Raw genomic sequence first — 22,500 nt, forward strand, 5'->3', positions numbered from 1 at the left:
CAACAGGGAAAGCAGACAAAGAAAGAGAGAAAAGAAAAACTACAAAGACAGGGGAAGAAAAAAAACGAACAAACAAACAGAACTCTTCCTGAAGTCCAAAGGCGCTAATGAAGAGAGAATTCTCCAGTTTAAGTGAAAACTTTTCTCCCCTACAGCGCTTGGCCTGCATCTCTAAAGTGACCGCGTCTGTCTGTTCCTTCGTGTGTGTGTGTGTTCTCCTGCTGTCCTGCTGTCTGGGGTGTGAAAGCGGGTGGCGGGTGTGCAGGGGACACAAGGAGACTGTGTGTGTCTGTACGCGTATGAGTGTGAGTGTATGAACCCCCGCTGGGCTTGAACAGCAGCCTGAGCCACCAAAGCGCACACCAGGGCTCAGCGGGAGATGGCGGGCAAGCATTGCCAGCCATTTGGTCCTGCAAGAGGTTCCAGGGGGCCGTGTATTTGTGCATGTGTGTGTGTGTGTGTGTGCATTTAGTGTGATGGGGGGGCGGAGGGGGAGCTCACACCAGACCTGTTTACCCACCAATTAGCATCAGACAGATCGCCAGAAAGTTCCAGCAGTCAGCTATAGAGCGGTGGCGATGAAGAGGAGGGTGACACAAACTAAAGATAAAAAGCAAAACCACAGAGAACTGAACGTTTGGCATCTGGTTGGTCCGGATGCTCTCATTTACTTTATTAGATGTAACTTTATAAAGTACACATAACAGAGTGGAAAGATTAAAAGGTCTCTTTCGTGTGTGTGTGTGTGTGTGTGTGTGTGTGTGTGTGTGTGTGTGTGTGTGTGGTGCTGCTCCCAACCATCATATCCTTGTGAAAACGCAAAGAGATCCTCACCTAAAGCAAACCAAAGCTGGTACATCATACTCCTGTCCTTTCACGCCATTTTGTAAACTCCATCAAATTCAGTGTCTACTTGTGAAAATGCATGGACAAAATGGCTACTGGTGACCGCTATCAAATCAAAACATAAAAGACAAAATCCAAAGGAGAGATGTCAGTGGGAAGCCAGAATCTGGAGCAGGTGTTGGGGGCGATGGCGGGGGTAGAATTTACGGTACTGGAGCTGCAAAGTTCTCCTTGGGCAACAATCTGCCAACCAGTTAATTGGTGAATGTGCTCAGGGATGCCGCCTGTGGCAGGAACTTATTTTTTGTGGGCCTGCGAGGTAATTTAGACCGAATGTTCAGTAAGCAGATAGCTGGGCCTGTTTGTCCATGCCTGGCCTGATGAACCGCAGGACAGCTTGATTAGTATGGCTGAGCTGCGTGGGCCAGAGGCCTTAGGTAGGCTGGAATGGCTCTGGGGCTGCAGCCAGGTACAGTGGCTGCTGGGTAAGTGGGAGGTGGCAGAGGCGGTGGCTGGCTGGCTGGCTAACTGGCTGGAGTGATGAGGAAGAAGAGGGAGCCCAGTCCACGCTGCCTGCTTAAGTGGGCACTATTCAAGCTGTTGCCCATTAGATGTGGGGAGCCAGGGTCTGACCAAGCGCAGAGTTTGCTGCACCCCGCAGTGCAGCCGGCATTTCTCGCCAGAAGCACCAAATGCTGCGGTTTATCAGAGAACAAGCACAAATTGGAGTCAGGCGGTGCACTTGGAGGAGCTGAGAGAGAATCGCCAATGCCAGACATCCAGACTGTTTTTTAGACTCAAAAAGGAAATAAAATAAATAAAACAACTTAACTCTACAAGTGAACACATTATCACTCAGGTACATCTACACACAACAAACAAGAGTCAAACACTTATAAACACATTTACAATAAGTGTCTATGTAGGACATGATTGTGAAACTAACGACAGAAATTCCTCGAGTCAATGCATATTCATGTCTTTGTTGCTCACTAACAGGTGGGAAATTAACATCCAGGTGAACAGACTGTGAACTGAACCTATAGCACAAACACAATCTTTGTTCACAGAAACAAAAACAAACAAGAAATAAACCGGATTGATTCAGATCCACGTGATCGTTGTGGCAAGAATCAAGAAAACTCATGGCAAAACTGGAGGGCTTTTAAAGAAACTTTTAAAATCTAAGATATAAATAAAGTTTTGATGCTACAGTACAAATCAGAACTGCAGGTTCACATATTAGCACTCTTTTCCTTCAGCTCATAACCAAGGTCTCATTTCACTATCAGTAGTTGAAACATTTGAATCTGGTTTAAAAGCCTATTTATTTCTGTGATTCAACATAAAAGGTAAAACTAATGAGATAGACTCGTTCGCTACATGCAAATCCAGATATTTCAAGCCTTTATTTGTTATAAATGTGATGATTATGGCTTATAGCTTAGTCTCAATATTCTAGACTCAGAGTCACACGCTAATCAGCTAATGAATCCAGAACACTTGCAAAAGGTTTCTGAGCCTTTAGATGGTCTCTCAGTCTATGTTGAATTAATGAAATTAACATCTACCCAATATTCCAATTCTTCAACGTTCACCTGTAGCTCATAATGAACTTTGATAGCTTTAAATTTTGACCCTGATATTTAACTAATTCAATGCCAATGACGACTAAAGTCGTCATTTGTATTTTTTTACTGTGTGGGCATCGGAACGAGCCCCCGCACTGTGAGAACAATCATCTCAGCTCTAATGCCGATCCTCATCCGCGTAAGTCACACGCCACGTGATCAGGAAGCAGAAAATCCATAAGTTAGGAGATCATTTTGGGCCGCTGCTGTAAAAAAAGTGAGGCACGAACCGGAAAAGCTTCTGCCGATCACAATTCAACAACGGATTATGAAAGAACGGATAAAGCTCGAAATGCGCTTCTCTGCATTTCTTCTGAAAAACTCTATTTTTTACTAACCATGGATCTGATAAACTGGTCCTTCAGTGCGATCGATAAGATTTTTTCAACAATCTTGAATGGAGCAGGGGGCTCCCACATGTCCACAGGGGACACACCCGGTGGAATATATTTTGGATTCCTGGAAGGAGTGGAAGATCATATGCCTCTCCCAGCTGTCCATTGAGGACATCGAAGACGTGTGGATATTTGGTCTGATGATCACTGGATTTCTCCTGATTGGAGTGGGAAGATATCTGGTTTTCTGGAAATTTGGGGAGACGGGAGCGATTGGAGGGCGACCCGCACCCACGGAAAGCACCGTCCGTGTGGAGACTTCTCAGACTGGGACGTTACTCGAGGTGAATCGTAAGCTGGACAATGTTCTAGCTGCGATACCGGTATTAGTGCGCAAAATGGATGTCATCTCGGAGAGAGTCACCGAATGAAATGAATGTGAAAAGTCTAATATCGAGTCTATAACATACTGCTGTTTCTTATCTTTCTGAGCTCTATACACTTACTGATATATATCAGTACAGAAAAGCCTTAGCCTGGCAAGCCAGACTAAATAAATGTATTATTTAGTCTATTTAGTAAATTTAGTCAAACTTTGCAAAGCAAGAATTTGGTCTAGTTCACTAGGCTAGAAAAGCCTGACAGATCTACGTCACAATGTCACTTTACGTTTACGTTTATGGATTCACCCATCTTGTCTCACAATGGGGAAGGCTGTTGTTGGTTTAGCATCCAAGAAACAATAGAGATCGCCTCAGCCAGGGAAGCTAGCCATTAGCATTAGCAACTCCACTACATAACAGAACTCCTTCAGGCTTGTGTTATTTGGGGAGATAAATTATCAACTTTGCAGAGTAAACAGAGTCAGTAGTAGAGTCACGTTGATGTTAGCCAATCAGAGATGAGGTTTCCAAACATCAGGAAATAAGACCCCAAATCCTGTAGTAGGAAGGTATTTTCTCCTCTGGCTGAATTCTCCGTGCTGGAACAGACGCATCAGAGCTTCTTTTTTTTCCCCAGAGAAGGAAGAGAAGACCACAGCAAATGTATTAAAAACATGAGTGAAGTTGACCGTTAATGCATATGCACCATAATTATATTCAGTTAATAGAATCTAATCAGCGATTAACTGAGAAAAAAGACTGATTCAGACATGAGTGACATGAACTGATGGTGTAGAAATAAAAATCACAACTGTTCTTAAAAGTACAACGATGATTCATTATTGTGGAGGAACTCCAGTGGAACAACAGCCATGCACGATGGATCGCATCAATCACAGCACATAAATATTCAACAGTTTGTTGTGCAGGACTACAAAGATGCTTATCTGATTACAGTTTGTGTGTGTGTGTGTGTGTGTAAGTGGGAGGTGATTAGACGGAGGCCTTGTGAAGGCCTCTCTAACCGCCAACAATAGAAACGCCACCACGGTGAAAATAAGGTGACATATTGAACATTTGCTGTGCAGAGTATCTGTGATGCTGCGTACAATAAACATCTGAATTATATTGTGCAGAAAATCGCTCGGTGTCAAACGATTTTCTGTCACACACACACCTCGATGTGTTTTAGCACATTTTTATTAAACCTCTGGGTGGCGGCAAGTCAATCACTCTGTTGTCGTTCTTCCCTTAATCTCACTGATCTGCTTTATTAAACAAACACATGAAACACGGGCAGGTGAGGTCTGGATGAAGTCTGCCTGCTTTACTCTTCCTCCAGTCCGTGTTTCTACCTTTTGATCCGTTTATCCATCCAGAGTGTTCCTATCTCTGCTCCGATCTATTTTTCTGCTGCTTCCACCTCTCCCTCCTCCCTTCCCTCCCACCTTTTTTTCCTGTAACTAAACTGGCTGTGTCTCTCTCCATCTGCTGGTTCTTCCTTCAGCGGCCCTGCACCTGTTCACACCTCCTCTCCTGTTGGCCACCTCTCTCCCCCCCTCTTATCTCTTTCTCCGTCTCCCTCCCTTTTTGCTTAGTGCGATGCTGCCAGGACCGCTCCTGGCTCAGTTAGCCTCTCTGCCATTCAATCCATCTGTCAGCAAGTCAACTTTGTTTACAGCGGGCGGCCCAAGCCTCTTTATTTCTTCAAGGAGCGCTAAAGCCCGCCCCACCGCTGTCATGAAGGTCAGCGATAAACCAATTGTGCCCCAAAAAGCAAAATAACAGTTAAATGATGAGTCCTTCCATAAGTTTGAACAATACAGCACCCCGGATCACCTCAAAATCTGTCTCTGCTCTGCCGTGCATATGAGAAGGTGTGAGCGTTTACACACGAACAGCCACAAATAGACACAACCCTTTCAGAAACAAACATTTGCTGCTGCAGCACACATTCCAAAGAGATAAATAAAAATACAACTCTAGATTGAAGTAATTAGCTGCTGACTGGCCTCTGTCATCATCCATCTACTCAGAAAAGGGCAGAAGTTTAAAAAAATCTTAATTGGCACAGCAGACTGATGGTCTTAACACAAGAGGAGCAGACTGGCAGCGCAGGCATCTGTGACTTTTTAAAAATAAACACACACAGCATACGTACAATATGCTCCGATAACGACCCAATCCAGAAACCCAGGACTCGACGCTGATGTCAGATCTGTGCCCTACAGGAATAGCTGCGGTTAATGTATGTGCCAAAGCTGGAAGTCTGATTTATCTAAAACTATTTTCATATCACCCAGGTTACTCCCAATTAATCTTCTTAAAACATGTAAGGGCTGTCATGCAACGACAGAAATGAAGAAAAACCATATAATCCGAAACACTTGGAAATAAGTTTTTTTCTGCGGAAAGTTTGATCCATATGGATTTTAAGGTGAGCATCAGTAATTCTGTCTGAGACGTCTTTCACCTTCCTCCCAACTTCCATGCTAATGGGGCGATAATGGTAGCTAGCAGGAAGATACAGGCATCATTTGAATCTGCTAACACACCTTACCATCTTCCTTTATCGCCTAATTTCACCCACACCTTCTGCCAGTTTCTACAAGTCCAATTATTTTAATTACTTGTGCTGATCTTGTGTAAATGCAGAACTCTTGGTTTTCATTCTGAATGTGTTTTGAATAAGTTTCATTCAGTTTGTAACTGTGCTGAATCCTCTTTCCCCTTTAGCAGAGCTATCATGATCTGGGAACTGAGGAGACTTGACAGCTTCGCACGGAAAAATAAATGAAAACTAACTTTAGATTTAGTACTGGCCCATTATTCTCATTTCTTTATTTCAAAAGAAACTTTTGGGGTTCTAATGAGTCATACTCTATGTGGTTAAACAGTGTTGCTGAAGTAAACAAAGCTTACACATACGCAGAAGTAAAAATATCATCTGAACAACAACATATGTGGCTCAAAATGCCTGGAGCGTTGATTCTGTACTCAATGATGAGAAAGCTGATCTTTAATTTTACTAAATCTGACTTTTAAACTGGCAAAAACGTGGACTGTCCCCAATAAAGCTGGGGTATGCGATTTAAAACAAATTAGTTTACATTTTTACTTAAAAACTGCTTAATTTGACTATCTGGTCCTGTTCTATGGAATCAAATACATAATCTTTCAGAATTTTTATTTCCCCTCAAGTCCCTCAACAGGCCTCTACAGCAAAACAAACTAGAGCGTTAACAGAGTAGCATGTCCACAAGAGGGCGCTGTCAGTAAATGAGAATGTGCTCAAGTCCCCAAGATGCTGGAAGATGGCACAAGTTTGCAATGGAGCTACCAAAACAAGTACCAAAGTTCTGAAAGAAAATTGTTTAAAAGTGCAGATAATCGTTGTATGCTGCATTTACCATAGACTAATATGGTGCTAGCTTGAAAGCTAACTCACCCTGCAATGCATTAATGTTAGCCTGTGCAACTGTGGAAGGGGTGGGAGGGGAAGGAAAAGGGATTCATCCAAGTGTGTTGGAGCTAAGTGGCTAACGTAGCGTTCAACCTTATGCTACATCAGACTATTGTTTTAGCAACTCTGTTGACTCCACTATCCACCTGCGCATGCGCGGTATGTGGTATGGTTTTCAGCTCCCTCCAGCAAGTTGTGTGTGTGTGTGGGGGGGGGGGGGGGGGGGTATGGCTGTAACCATTGAATTTTGAAAATCTCCTCCTCTTCCTCTTGATAGCTTTAAGGACAGTGACCATGAATTACTGAAAATTATTTAAAGTTCTGACACAGCAGACCACATGTGAGTTACATATCTATGATTTGACAATCATTCTGACTTTGTTAGAAATGTTGAATGTTTCCCAAAATATCACAAGGTTCTGAAACGTTTCACAAAATTACCTACTCCAGAACAAAAAGCAGACATTAACCTGTGTGTTCATACCGGCCTCATACGTTTTCATCATGTCTTTATGGAATAATTCCCTTAAAGACAGCAGCTTAGTTTTAATGTAGCTCCTTTTTCAGCTGTTTTCAGACCTGCTTGTTGTGCATAAGAACTTCCATGGATTCTTTCTTCATTGATATGTGTTAGCACTAAACTGGTTAAACTATAATTTTTTTATAAGACATTTGTCATGTTTAATCTTTTCTGTAAGAGAGTGATCCAGAGATACTTGGTGGACACTCCATTCATATGTTCTATGCATGATTAACATGCAGTGGTTGGGTGAAGCACGCCTTTTGAACAAGTTTTGACTCATTAATGAGGATTGCATTACAGTTTGGAAGAGACAACGGCGTGAACAAGCTTCTTTGCATCTTAGGACTGGACGTAGCTTGACAATACTCCTAAGATGATAAAATGACAGAGGCTGCATAGAGTCGATTTAAGAAATTCAAATTCAATTCAAAAATACTTTATTAATCCCAGAGGGAAATTGACTGAAACCAGGCACTGCTGTGCAATGAGTCAATAGAATCTACATGAAAGGTAAAATGGCAATGATGAGAAGCTAAATGGAGAAATTAATCAAGGTAAATGTAACAATGTTAAAGGTTGAATATGGAACACGGACACTATAGCGGCATCTAGTGTTTATGACATTTTTCAGCCATGTTGGTTCACTACTGACATGTGAAGTGACCAGCCAGCACCATGTCCAGTGACGAATCGTACAGGGTAAGGACTCGTTTCTACTAATAAGTTTATTTTACAACAGTATTTACCATTACAACATCTTCTGGGTTTGGAATCAGCTGCTTCAATTAATGAGTCTGCCATTTTACACAGTCCCAGCCTTGCCTTGACAATCAGACTTTTTTTTGCCTTAACAGTGCCCCCTATTGGCTGGTGGATGTAAACGTAAACCCAGTGTCTTGTCGTCAAAATAAAATTTTGATTATCTTTTAAATATAGCGTTTATAGGAGAAACTGTACATCCATTCTGCACACCTCTAAACATCCCATGGAAGTATTCTTTTTTTGTAATACAGCTTTTTATTAAAATGTTCCATATTCCACCTTTCAAAGACAAAAAAGAGGGGAGAGGAGGAGCAGAGAGAGGCTCTGTCATGTTGGATGAAAGCTGTGCCTACTGGGCAGTGGGCACTAGGCAGAGCCACTGATGCTTCCACCCACTCAGCAGGGGTGTATGAAGGCACGGAGTTCACCAGATGACGCACCTCAACACAATAAGCATTTTAAAACTGTGAAGGCCAAATTCCCCACACAAGTTTCTGCTCTATGACCTAGGAATCCTACAATTACGTGACTTTACACGTACTTCAAAGAAATTACATTCTGTTTGAAACACTGAAAGCAGAAGAAAATTGAATCAGGTGAATAGCAGATAGAAGGCAGGGCTGGTGCGCTCCCCTTGTTCTGTCCTCCAGAAGTAGTGAGTGTATGTAGGCCAGTGTCCCAGGGCACACTTGGCTAGGGTGGCAACAGTTGTAGCCGACAGATTTGCCTCCCTGTTGCCTGAGGTCTCACAGTCGGCGATCTGTCTATTCTACCCATCCCCGACCCCGCAGGATGGACCGACAACAGCCCTCTGTAATACTCTTTGTAGCTACTCTCTGAATTTATATGACACCAGACATTTAACAATAGTGACATGAATACAGTTTAGGTGGCTGAGACGAGTTCATATGAGAAAGAAATACAATTGTGTCTGAACTGAGAAAAAAAGAGGAAAAAGGTCAAGTGAAGTTAAATAAAATCTAAATAAAAATAATAATAATATTTATTTTTTAGGGATGACAATATATCGGCATCAATATCGGTATCGGCCGATGTTAGTCATTTTTTAACATATCGTATCAATTCAATAAATAAAACCAGGCTAAAATTAACAACCGATATTTTTTCCATCTCGTCTCCATTTGTTTATCTGTTTCAGAGGGTGACGGGGGTGATGTGTAATTGTTTAGTCATGTGAACAGTGAATGAAATCATCTCAGAACCGTAAATGTATGTGGTGTGTGTACATAATAACGTAATTTCAGCTTTAATCATTTTCATTCTATACAAAATCTGCTGATTTATCGGTATCGGCAAATATTGCTTATCGGCCGTAACAGTGATCTTAATATCGGATATCGGTATCGGCCCAAAAATGTCATATCGGTGCATCCCTAATATTTTGTATATATTTTTTTCTCTTGCAAACCTCATAAGGCACACTTTCTTGTAGCCATTACCATAAGCTTGAACTCAATTAGTTTTAATTCAGATACAGATGAATAATAATAAAACGTACTTTAGTTCAGGGTACTGTAGCTTGTTCAGAATGCTGCAGTGAGATTTGTGGAAGGCAAGAGAAGATTTGATCATGTGACACCAATTCTGGCTGCTCTGCATTGGCTAGATGTCATTTATATATATATATATATATATATATATATATATATATATGTGTGTGTGTGTGTGTGTGTGTATATATATATTTTTTTTTCTACTTCTTTTAATGGTGTTTAAGACACTAAATGGATTGACTCCAGCTTATTTGACAGAGTTGTTGCAGCTATATTTTCCTGCTCAGGTGCTTCACTCCAAGAACCAGTTGCTGCTTCTGGCTCCTAGAGCTCAGCTGAATAGTAAATGGCCTATATTTGATATAGAGCCGTTTAGAGGAACCCCCAAGATGCTTTACAGCATAATCAGTCATTCACACACACATTCATATGCTGGTGGGGATGAGCTACATTGTAGCCACAGCTGCCCTGGGGCGCACTGACAGAGGTGAGGCTGCCGAGCACTGACGCCGCCGGTCCCTCCAACCACCACCAGCAGGCAAGGGGCATTAAGTTTCTTGTCTAAGGACACAATGGCAGCAACAAACTGAGCTGGCTCAAACCTGCAATTATCTGATTACAGGGCGAGCACTTAACTCCTGTCCCATCGTCACCCCACAAGAGGGGCATAGACAAGAAGTGATTGGGCACTCTCTGTAGCAGGACCGAAACTGTAAAACGCACTTCCCTTATGGTGAAGTGGTCACGCACATGTTCAATCTAATCTTTCGGTTGGAGCCGATCCCCATCCTGTGGAAGATCTCCAGTGTGGTTCCAGTTCCCAAAACATCACATCCCCGAGAACCAGACCGCTACAGACCAGTCGCCTTGACCTCTCATCTGATGAAGACTATGGAAAGACTCAACCCTCGCCCATCTACGTTCAGCGGTGAGCCCGGAACTAGACCCACTGCAGTTTGCATATAAACCAAACATGGGGGTGGAGGATGTGCTTGTCTACCTGCAGCACCAGGCTCTGACTCAACTCAAGTTGCAAAAATGCTTTGTGAGAATCATGTTCTTTGACTTCTGAAGTTACTTCAACACCATCCAGCCGTGTCTACTGCAGCAGAAGATGAGGGGTGCAGGAGTGGACGGCCATCTGACTGCATGGACCACAAGATACGGTGCTCTCTCCCTTTCTCTTTGCCTTCTACAACTCGGAGTGCACCTACAACACCAACAGCTGTCACCTCCAGAAGTTCTCTGATGACTCGGCTATTGTCAGCTGTGTGTCTGAGGGGAATGACCAGGAGTACAAGTCAGTCATCATGGACTTTGTGGACTGGTGTGAGCGTAATCACTTGAACACCAGCAAAACAAAGGAAATTGACTTCCAGAGAAGCATTCCTCCTCACTCACCAGTAAACATCCAGGGAGCAGACATTGAGGTGATGGATACATTTAAGTACCTGGGTGTTCACCTCAACAGCAAACTGAACTGGTCCAACAACACAGATGCTCCGAATAAGAAGGGCCAAAGCCGCCTCCACCTCCTGAGGAGGATAAGGCCCTTCAGAGTTAATTCCCATCTGCTAAAATCCTTTTATCACTCTGGTGTGGTCTGTTGGGGTGCAGGCAGCTCTGATAAAGACAGGAAGAGAACAAGCTAGTTAACAAAGCTAAATTGATTCTGGGCTGTCCACTGGATTCAGTTGAGGAGATGTGGGAAAGGAGGAAGGTGATGAAGATGACCTCCATCTTAAAAAAAACCCTCCCACCCACTGTGTTCCACTGTGGAGACCATGGACAGCTCCTTCAGAGGCAGACAGACATCAGATGTAAAACAGAACACTCCCATAGGTCAATCATCCCCTCTGCTATAAGAGTGTATAACTCCTCAGTCTAAGCTGTACTGGCATTTTCCTGGTACACAATAACATCAATGGAATACTCAGTATGCGTTCAATACCTGTGCAATACCAGATTTACATAGTATGTCTGTGTACCTTACAGTATGTTGCATAGTTCTGGAACCCAGGTTAATTTTTCTTTTGTGATTTTTAGTGGATGAAGGTTACAATAATAGCTTACCGTCTATGTGTTTATACATGTACCTTTGTAATTATTTTTTCCTTCTAAATATTCTCTAAGTGATGGTGCTGCTGTAACAAGTGACTTTCTCCACTGTGGGATCAATAAAGTATATTCTATTCTATTATCTGTTAGGCACTCTTCATCAGTAGCGTTTTTTTAAACCGAGGCTGAGGACCTACTTTTATGATCTGGCTTTTAGCTCTGTGGGTTAGCTGTTGCTGATATTTTACATGATCTTACTCAAATTTTTATGTGTTAGTTTAAATTGTTTATGTTGGTTTCATCTGTTTCATTTTGCTATTGTACAGCACTCTGGTGGCATGCTTCATGCCTGTAATGTGCTTTATAAATAAAGTTGATGATTGTGTATTCTCCCTGGCAATAGGGGGCAGCGATACCTAAATCATTGCAAGCAAGTGGTATTGTTGTTTTCGATCATTAGGATCAAAATTCCCTGGGAGCGCAACCTCCAGCAAAATGACAAATACATCAGACCCCCTTTCATCACTGGCAACAAGTGAAGAGGTAAATGCGTAAACCAACAACAACGTTTATCAATGGCAAAGGTTTTGTAATCGTTTGTTAAAAATCAGTAAATGTGTTTTGTCTTCACAGGCTCCCGTAGAAGGAAACATGGTGTATAATTTATGGTGTTTCTCAATGTCAAAGTGTCTGGCGTCGCAAGACATTGCCTTGCGACGCCAGACATTGAGGCGATGTCTTGCGAGGCCAGGCGCCTTGTTTACGAGGACACTGTCCTTCCTTGGTCAAACAAAGTGGTTAAAGGGAACACACTTACATCACGTGACCACGGCTTCCACAATGGTCAAATCAACGTTATATTTTATATGTATAAGTTTCAATATAAATATATAAGAAGCCTTTACTTTTTAAAAGTTACTACCTGCTAGCCACTGAAGCTGCAAATACTAAGCAACTAACAACCATCGATAACTACTTTGGATCTAAAAAATAACATTTCAGTAGGGATGCACCGATGGATCGGCATTTGATCCCAATCGGCCGATAGCGCCCCTATCGGTTTTGATCGGAGTTTTCAAAATAGATCAAAGCAGACCGATCAGGTAGGGTTGTCACGGTAACCGGTGTAGTGGTAAACCACGGTAAAAAAAGTTGAAAATAATAATAACCGTCTTGTTTTAAAAAAAACTATATTATCTCGGTGGGTTTACCGTGGCTGCGGTGTAGGTGCGATGACCCTTACCAGCCACTGTATCATCTGCTGAAGTTGCCGGTGGCACATGCGCGCTTTGTTGTTTACAACCAAAACTTTCTTGAAGCTAAAGCTGAAATAATGGCCAAAGGAGGAGACGGCAGCACTCAGGAGGACATTTTTTATCCCTCAAAGAAGACAAAGTGGGAAGTACGGGCATCTTTTTGATATCTGAAGAATGCCGAGGGAGTTTATAGAAGACGGCTATCCTGTTTGCAGCACGTGCAGAAAAAGTATCTGTGAAAGGCAGCAACGTTTCAAATCTCATGACACATCTGCGTGACCATCACCCACAACTCTACAGTCAACGCAAGGCAAGCTAACGTTAGTGTTTTAGCTAAAATGCGTGATCCGAGGATTTGGGTTGAGGGAGATTGCAACAAGTCGCTATATAAAGCAGCCGCAGCGCCGCTACCTGCATATAAACCGTGTCGCGGACACCCCCATGTTGAAATGACGCTATGCATTACGGGGCTCCCAGGGGCAGATAAGAGTTGGTCTCTCTCTGAGAATAATTATGAATTTAACAATGATTACTGCCTGATGACATTTTCCCACATCTGCAAAGCTCACTGGAAGGACACAAACCGAGGACAATATTTTCCTGATATAGGGGTTATTACTCAAGTAAGGGTAAAAAAGTATCTGATTAGAAGGCTACTTAAGTACTGAGTATCATCTGATCTAATATTTTTAAATGATGAAATCAAACAGACATAAAATAAGAAGTTATGGGGAAATATTGTTATTTTAAAGACTAAAGGGAAAAAATGTAAACAAATAAACAACATAATTACAAAATAACACATTTTAGGCTAAATTTAGACACAAACTGAGGACAATATTTCCTGACATACAGGGTTTATTTAATTGTGTGAAAATGTAGCACGTTTAAAAAAAATACCGCGATAATACCGAAAACCGTGGTAATTTTGGTCACAATAACCGTGAGGTTAAATTTTCACACCGTGACAACCCTAATACAGACCATTTTAGATTAGGTTACGTTTCCTTTATTCCCAGATTATGTAGTTTGTAGCACTCATTATAATGTTGTAGAAAATTTCTGGCCAATCCACGTGATCGGTATCGGTGATCAGCATTCTTTGATATCGGTATCGGTGATCGGCAGCAAAAAACCTGATCGGTGCATCCCTACATTTCAGACATCAGCCCGTTAGCTATAATTAGTTGACTTAAATGGGAAAATTTTTTACCAAGGTCAGGCCACAAGGTACCTCCCATGTATCCTTACTCAGCTAGCTAAACAGCTAACAAACGGAGAACAAGACGACTTGGTAGAACATGAATATTGGAACATGCCTTGGCGGTTCCTGATGACATATCTCCTAGGCAACCAGGACCAAGACCAAGACATCAAGGCAAGGTTTCTTGGCATGGAGAAACCCCCTTAAACCCACATGTATTTTAGACCTGATTTTTATGGCTAACTAGAACAAAGCTGCCAATATTTTTCAACAACCAGGCATCATTTCATTCATTTTCAACTACATTTTGATGGATGTTTTCAGAGATTAACGGGAACAACTACACAATGTCTCTTTAAATCAGTGTACTTTATGATCTGTTGAGAATTATTGAATGGTCATGCACATAATAAAATATGAAAATGTGTCCATTTCCCTTTCTTGTAAAGCCTTGAGTCATCTCAGACTGGGAAAACACCACACCACCACACCACCACTTTTGTTCCATTATCTTCAGAATTCACATTCCTTCATTCAACAGAACGTTAAATATCAAATGTGTTGCTCTGGCCAGCCTGTATAACAAACATCTAAAATCAGATTAGTGAACAAAACTTGGTCTTGGTGTCTGGGCTGCTCAATCGTCTGCCTGATGGAAGAAGGGTGAGGAATTAATGAGAGGTTCCATCATCTTTCATGTGATCTGGTTCTGCATCTATTCGTGTAAAGGACTGCTTGAAGTTGTCCATTTTTCCTTGTTTGTTTATTTGAATAAATGCACACTGTGTCAATCACTTACTTTATGTTCCAAGATTTCAAGAGCATAAGTTTACATTATTGGGACATATTTATAATGGCAGAATAACTGCAGCTAATGATGATGCATTCATTAACATAGGAAATTGTAAAGTCCTCCTTCAAACTCACGTTTTATAAAAACATTGTACAAAGATGTGCAGATTTATAAAACGTATCACCTGATTCAATTACAAAAATAAATCCTTTTTGAAAATGTTCAGAAGATTTTTCTTTAATTGTAAAACAAAAAACAATTCTGAGTTCTGACATTTCTAAAAATAAAAGCTCAAGCTGAGTAAGCAAGACGGACGGGAAATGGCGACCACCACAAATGGGACTACTTCTTAAAAGATGTTCTTTGTAAGAGCCAGGTTTGTGTTTTTGAGTTTGTGGACATTTCAGAAATCCAAACATATGTTCTCAAGTACAGAAAATATTATTTCTGTACTTTATTGAAACAAAAGGTTAGCTTGAATAAACTTTGACAACAAATGATGCAGCAAACTTAGACTGCCACAATCACACAAGACGATTGAGAGTCAAAAAGATGGAAAGAAAGACAAAAAGTAGGTCTCACAGATCGAGAGAAGAAGAGGAGGTGAGGAGGCAGAATGGCAGAGAGGGCACTCCAACAGCGAGGAGAAGAGAACACAGCAAGGTCTCGTAACCGGGCCAACAGGCCCACCACTGTCAACATCATGGCACTCTGTGGTACATACACACATAGGCACGCACACACACACACACACACACACACACACACACACACATGCGTTTGGCCGGCAGCCCTCCCAGCTGCCCTATCCGTAACTGTCTGATTAGTTGTGCTAAGCAGCCCCTCCCCTGCCAACCACAGTGCCATCTGCTACCCGACAACATGGCCGCCGACCAGACAACCACACACACACACAGATATACACAGCTAGCTCCATACCTGGCACTGCCCTCGTGCCTTCACACGCACGCACATGCAAGCAAGCAAGCACGCACGCACGCACACACACACACACACACACACACACAGCAAACTTCACACATACACAGGTGTAGCCCAAAGGTATCAACACATAACATTCCCACAAACTCATCTAATTACGCACTTGCAAACAAGTCAGCGCTCATGGTTGGGGCATGTGTGCACGGCTGCTGCACAACGTGCACGCATGTGTGTGATGACAGTGGTTAGACACTGTTAATGCCAGGTAGAAATAAGTGATGCTGTGTTCAAATGTGTGAGCACTCGCTGGCAGCACTTAAAGGTTCATTACGGCCCCCACCTCTCCTGAGCGGCTGCAGTCCGCGTGGCGCCCCGGCCCTTTTATTCCGGGCCGTGATTGGACAAGTGCCTCCTACCGAGTTGGTTTGCAGCAGTTTTGTCGCGCCCAGATTTCACTCGCTGCTCAAAGCGAGCCTCTGGCGGGACGTGGCATCTGCTGCCTCACCTTCCTCATTTACACTTCTCCGCCCTCGCTCGCTCCCTCGCACGCACACACGGTCGCATTTACCGCCTTTCCAGACCTTGCTATCACAAGTTACAACTGAGGTAGAGGTGCAGAGGAGAGAAGCAGTGTAGCGTGTTCAATCACATACTTAAGTTTGTATGAGAGTCACAGTAGTTTGCCATGAGCTCTGTCTGTCTTTCTCCCACAACGCCTTTGAGCATTCAGCTTCTGATTTCAGGGTCACAGAAACACAGTGAACTAAACACCCCTGATCTGCATTCAATCCAATATATTAAGTCTGCTTGCTTGTCTTTGTCACTCTGTATCACCGTGCTTTGCTGTATTCAACCAGATCTGAGTGAAACAACCTGTAAAGGAGTAAGGCCATGTTTTGCTCAGTTTTACTGCCTCTAAATATTCAACATTCATCATTTTAAAAGCGTTTCACTTGCCTTTAAAATTGTTGGATCAGGTTCCTAGGAGTGTACCACAACATCAACCTACAGCTGTAGCTCAGGAGCTAGAGCGGGTTGTCCAGTAATCGGGTTGCAGGTTCAATCCCAGCTCCCACCAGAGAATGCTGCTTTTGTGTCCTTGGGTAAGACACGTAACCCGCCTGGTCTGCTGGTGGTGGTTGGAGTGTATGGCAGGTCTCGCCTCTGTCAGTGCGCCCCAGGGCAGCTGTGGCTACATCGTAGCTCATCCCCACCAGCGTGTCAATGTGTGTGTGAATAGGTGAATGACAGATTGTGATTTAAAGCGCCGGGGGGGGGGGGGGGGGGGGGTGTCAGGACTCTGTATAAAATACAGGCCATTTACCATTTACATCGTAGTGGTTTTTGATTTAAAAAAATGAAAAGTCAATAAAATAACTTTATAACTAGCACACTTTATTTTGCAAATTGCAAAATTTTGACTTTTTATGAACATGCAGTTCCCACCTGTTCCTAAACATCACCAAATGTGTTAAATGAAGAAGCTAGTGGCGTATCGCCTCTTCCCTGCGAATGATTGTGTTCAGTCACTAGTGATATCGTTTCATATCAATCAGTGGATCCTAAAATGAATCAAACCAAAATGGTATTGTAACTGAGTTTAAGATATGGCCAAATATCGAATCACAATCCACTGTATACATGTATGGTACTGTGATAAAACTAATGGTTTATCCCCCTATCTTTACTTGTTTACCATTTATCAACCTTCCCAGATGCCACACTATGATTCAGAGGAACAATTCACAAAATGCTGTCCATATCGTCCCAACAATTTTACTTCAAAAACTCTCTGAGGACCGCTGACTCCAAAAGGCCTCATGTTCTTGTCTTCTATCTATGATGTTCATTGATTACATCAGTATGGAGTAGAAGACCTTCCTGGGATCTTTAGCATCAGTATTAATTCATCCTGATGCCTTCCTGCTTCTTGATCTGATTTACATTTTAGACACTTTTTGCAAGACATTATCCAACTTTATGAATGCTCAGAATGCTCATGTTTAATCGTGTCCTTTCCCAGGAAACCATAATCAGAAGTTCCAAGAGAGAAAAGTTTCAGTGCCAGGACTACCTTCAGCTCTGGGCAATCACCCTCATGAACATGGATGCCTGATTTCATGGGGATGAAAGAACTCTTGGAAGATTTGTTGCCTCACAAACTTCCCTCTTCTGCCCGACACAGAGTAGGCGCACCGGCCTCGGCTAACCGCGACTACACCGACTCCAAACACACGACCATCCACTTGCTCCTATCTGGCATGTGTAAATGTGAACGATGGGCACTTCTTACTGCGGCCTATGGGATGTGTGAACACAACATGGGAAGAGATGTGGCCAGATGAAGACGAAGAAAAGAAGAAAAGTAAGAAAGTGAAGAAAGACTGGAGCAAACAAACAAATCAAACTTCGTAAAGCCCTCTGCTGGGCTGGGGCCGGGTCTGGAGTGAGTGTATGTGTATATATGAGGCGATGTGAACAGAGTGCCGGGGATTAGGACAGATCCTGGGCTGTCCAACTCACAGCTGGCTGATGATCCAATCCTGGAGCACAGCGCAGCGCACCAGCCGCCATGGGACCCCCGGATGCGTGCCTGCATCTGCGCGTGTGTCTGTGTGTACCGGCATGTGGGTTCAACCGATGTGCATATCAATGTACATGTTTGCAAAAATGCAGTTGTACAAATAAACAGGCTTGTGTGTTTGCAGTTTGTGCACCGAATGGAAGGTAGGGGCTGTCGAAATTCAAACAGTAGTCTCAGCTTCATGTCTGAAGGCAAGCTGTGATGGTTTGGGCCAAGAGTGGAGGAAAGCATGAAAGGGAGGAACGAGCAAGTTATAAAGAGAGACCCAAAGAGCTTGCTGCGGAGGCTGGTCAGACAAACACCTTCCAGCTTTGCTAGCAGAAACACACACACACACATATGCACACACACACTGTACAGGACAGCAAGAGAGGCTATGACAATGAATAAAATACATGCATATCTATGTAGCTCTCAAATGACGTTGTAGAAGGAGCAAGAATCTTTTGAACGTTGTTTTGTGAAGAAGAAAAAAAGCATCAGTGACAAGAAAGGGAAAAATGCAAAAATATTTTTTAAATTAAAAAACAGTAGTGGACTAAACAGAAACAAAGACTGTGGACATGTACATGTGTCTTTACTAATCTGATCTGCAGCCTAACTCACAAAACAAACTTGTTCATCCTAAATTGTATTAAACAACAAATCAAAGTTTTACAACTTTACTTAAATATAAAAAGGGGCTTTAGTGCTAAGATCTGTTTAACTTGATTATGAAGCGTTTGACTTTCCTCATGTAAAGATAAATTTATGAATTTTATCAACCTATAAAAGCACAATATCTAAAATTTCTAATTCATTTTGTCAGATATAATTAATAAAATGTGTATCTCCCACTTAAGCGAATGTACTTCAGACTTTAAAACCAGATTCGGGTTTTGAAGAACATTTTTTGACTGACAATGACCACAATTATAATACTTTGTTGTTAAAAGTGAGCATCTAAGAGCTCTTCATATGAAACTGAAGGAAAAGTAATATCCACACATAATTCCAATTATTGCACTGCTCTGGGTGGCTGCATGTTGGAGTAGCTCTGTCAACTACATGTAAGTTTAGCCTTTTTCTTCTAGCATCTTAAGGAAAAACTGTATTTTTTGGACCTTTCACTTTTCTGTTTCTGATGCTGTGAAGCTTAGAGGATTTTTACAGCTATTTTTTCACTTTTTGGGCATTAGTTATGATGCGTAACTATGGCAACAAGCTGGTTTACCATCGGGGGCAGCTGATTAACATTGGAAAGGCTGAAATAATACCTCAACTGAAGCCACAAAACCCAAATGAGCTAAAACGCAAGAAGCGTGGGTGCAGAGCGGGAGCAAAACGGAGACAGAGAAAGAGGAAATTCAAACCATCTCTTCCATCGATTATAATGGGCAATATGAGATCACTGGCCAACAAGATGGATGAACTCCAAGCTCTATCAAGGACTCAGCCGGAGTATCGGCAGTGCAGTGTTATGTGTTTCACTAAGACGTGGCTGCAGGACCATATCCCTGATTCCAGCATCTCTGTGCCAGGATTCCTGACTGTACAAGCAGACAGAGATCTGAAGAGGAGCGGGAAAAGAAAAGGAGGTGGAGTGGCAGTGCTTGTCAACAACAGATGGTGCCATCCAGGTCATGTTTCAGTGAAATGTCGTCTCAGCAGCCCAGATGTTGAACTCTTGGCAGTAAGTTGTCGCCCATATTATTTGCCAAGAGAGTTCACCAGTGTTGTCTTGGCAACCGTTTATATTTCACCTTCAGCCATTGCTGAAAATGCATGTGATGCCATCAGTTCCGTTGTCGCTAAGCTACAAACCCAGCACCCCAATGCATTTGTGGCTATATCTGGTGATTTTAATCATGCCTCGCTCTCTGCTACACTTCCAACATTTCAACAGTTTGTCAGCTGCTCCACCAGAGAAAACAAGACATTGGATTTGTGTTATGCAAATGTAAAGAATGCAAGCATGTCCAAAACAAGACCTCCTCTGGGACAATCAGATCACAATCTTGTTTTTCTCTGCTCAGAATACAAACCACTTGTTCAGAGGCAACCTGTAACAAGAAGAACTGTGAGAAAATGGTCACAGGATGCGGAAGAAGCCCTGTAGGGTTGTTTTGAGACCACAGATTGGATGACTCTCTGCCAAGGATATGATGAGGGCATCAATGCCATGACTGGATGTGTCACTGACTATATAAACTTCTGTGTGGACAACATCATACCCACCAGAACAGTGAGATGCTTCGCTAATAACAAACCCTGGATCACCAGTGAACTGAACAATCTGCTAAATGAGAAAAAAAAGAGCCTTCGAGGAGGTAGACAGGGAATTATTGAGAAGTATTCAGAAGCAACTGAAGATAAAGATCAGAGACAGCAAGGAGGCATACAGGAAGAAGCTGGAGAACAAACTACGGAGGAACAATATCAGAGATGTCTGGTCAGGGATGAAGAAGATCGCAGGCTTCAAGCAGAGGAAGGATTGCCCAGATGGCAGCCTGGACACAGCAAATGAACTGAACAAGTTCTTCAATAGGTTCGGTTCAGGAACAAACCCTGCATCCTCCTCGCCTGTCCCCAGCCAATCAGACATCCCATCCTCCTCTGATCCAACATTTTCCTGTCACACGCCAGCTCTTTTGTCCTCTAATGCAGTCATGGACTCTTCTGGTTCTATAAATCCGTCTTCAACCAAGTCAGGAGATGATGCTGCCCCATTTACCTCCCCCTCCCACCTATCTGTCTCTAGAAGTCAGGTGAAGAGGCAGCTGGAGAGACTGAACAGGAACAAGGCTGCAGGTCCAGATGGTGTCAGCCCCAGAGTACTGAAGGCCTGTGCAGAGCAGCTCTGTGGGATTCTGCAGCACCTCTTCAACCTCAGCCTGGCCCAGGAGAAGGTTCCAGTCCTGTGGACCACCACCCACCCTGAGCTCCCTCAATACTGTTTCATACTCTGAGCTGAGTAAGCTTGTTGCGAGGCAGAAGCCATCTGGCTCTCCACTTGATGTTCTGCCGCCTCGTCTCTGGAAGGCTGCCTTTCCGTGCCTTGGCCCATCACTTGGTCAGATTATCAATGGGAGCCTCAGCACAGGTGTGGTCCCAGCTGCTTTGAAAGCAGCAGTTATTCGGCCGACCCTGAAGAAACCTGGTGCTGATGTCTCTGTGATAGAAAATTACAGGCCTATCTCTACCCTGCCTTTTACATCTAAACTGCTTGAGAAAGTCGTTTATCAGCAGCTGGTCTCACATTTAGCTGACTCTGATCTGTTTGAGGTTTTCCAATCAGGGTTCAGGTCTGGCCATAGCACAGAGTCTGCTCTACTGAGGGTCCTAAATGACATCTATTTATCACTAGATCAGGGAACATCTGTGCTGCTTCTGTTATTAGATCTGACAGCAGCCTTCGACACAGTTGACCACGCGATTCTACTCGATCGCTTGGAACGATGGGTTGGGATCAAAGGGTCAGCTCTGGACTGGTTTAGATCATATCTCCAAAACAGGACATTCTGTGTTAAATTGGGTGATGTTTTTTCTTCTTGGGAGGGGCTCCGGTGGGGGGTCCTGCAGGGGTCGATCCTTGGTCCACTTTTGTTTGCCATTTATCTGCTACCTCTGGGGTCAATCTTTCGTAAACATGGCCTATCATTCCATCTGTATGCTGACGATTGCCAGATTTACTCTCCATTGTGTCAGGAGAAAGGTCACTCTATTCAGTCCTTTGTCTCCTGTGTTAATGAGGTGAAGTCTTGGCTAATGTCCAACTATCTACATCTGAATGAGGGAAAGACAGAGCTCATTGTTTTTCACCCCAACAGCAGGAATGTGGAACGTTATGCTAATCTTGGCCCTCTTTCTCCATACTCAAAACCAGTTGTTACCAGTTTGGGGGTGAAACTTGATGCTGGACTTAAATTTGATGCTCACATCAATTCTGTGATCCGGTCCAGTTTCTTTCACCTGAGACGCCTTGCTAAAATCAAGCATATGCTGTCGAGAGCCCACCTAGAGCGGGTACTGCATGCCTTTGTTATTTCTCGGCTTGATTACTGCAACTCTCTATATGCAGGGTTGTGTCAGTCAACACTGCGTCGCCTACAGGTTGTGCAGAACAGCGCTGCCAGGTTCCTGACTGGGACCAGGAAACGGGACCACATTAGCCCAGTTCTGGCCTCCCTGCACTGGCTTCCGATTTCCTATCGCTCACAATTCAAA

The 22,500-nt window shown here is 43.0% G+C and overlaps 1 protein-coding gene and 1 long non-coding RNA gene across 2 annotated transcripts in view; one reads left to right on the forward strand and one right to left on the reverse strand.

Moving 5' to 3' along the window:
* LOC129166798 (uncharacterized) overlaps positions 1-18,282 on the forward strand; it is a 27,122-nt gene extending 8,840 nt beyond the window's left edge. Inside the window, exon 3 of the long non-coding RNA XR_008565702.2 lies at positions 17,734-18,282. This is a non-coding gene — a long non-coding RNA (uncharacterized lncRNA). The remainder of the gene's footprint in view (positions 1-17,733) is intronic.
* sdccag8 (SHH signaling and ciliogenesis regulator sdccag8) overlaps positions 1-22,500 on the reverse strand; it is a 73,778-nt gene that overhangs the window by 30,713 nt on the left and 20,565 nt on the right. The window lies entirely within an intron of this gene.

This window comes from Nothobranchius furzeri, chromosome 12 (assembly GCF_043380555.1).
Source record: "Nothobranchius furzeri strain GRZ-AD chromosome 12, NfurGRZ-RIMD1, whole genome shotgun sequence".
NCBI lineage: Eukaryota > Metazoa > Chordata > Actinopteri > Cyprinodontiformes > Nothobranchiidae > Nothobranchius > Nothobranchius furzeri.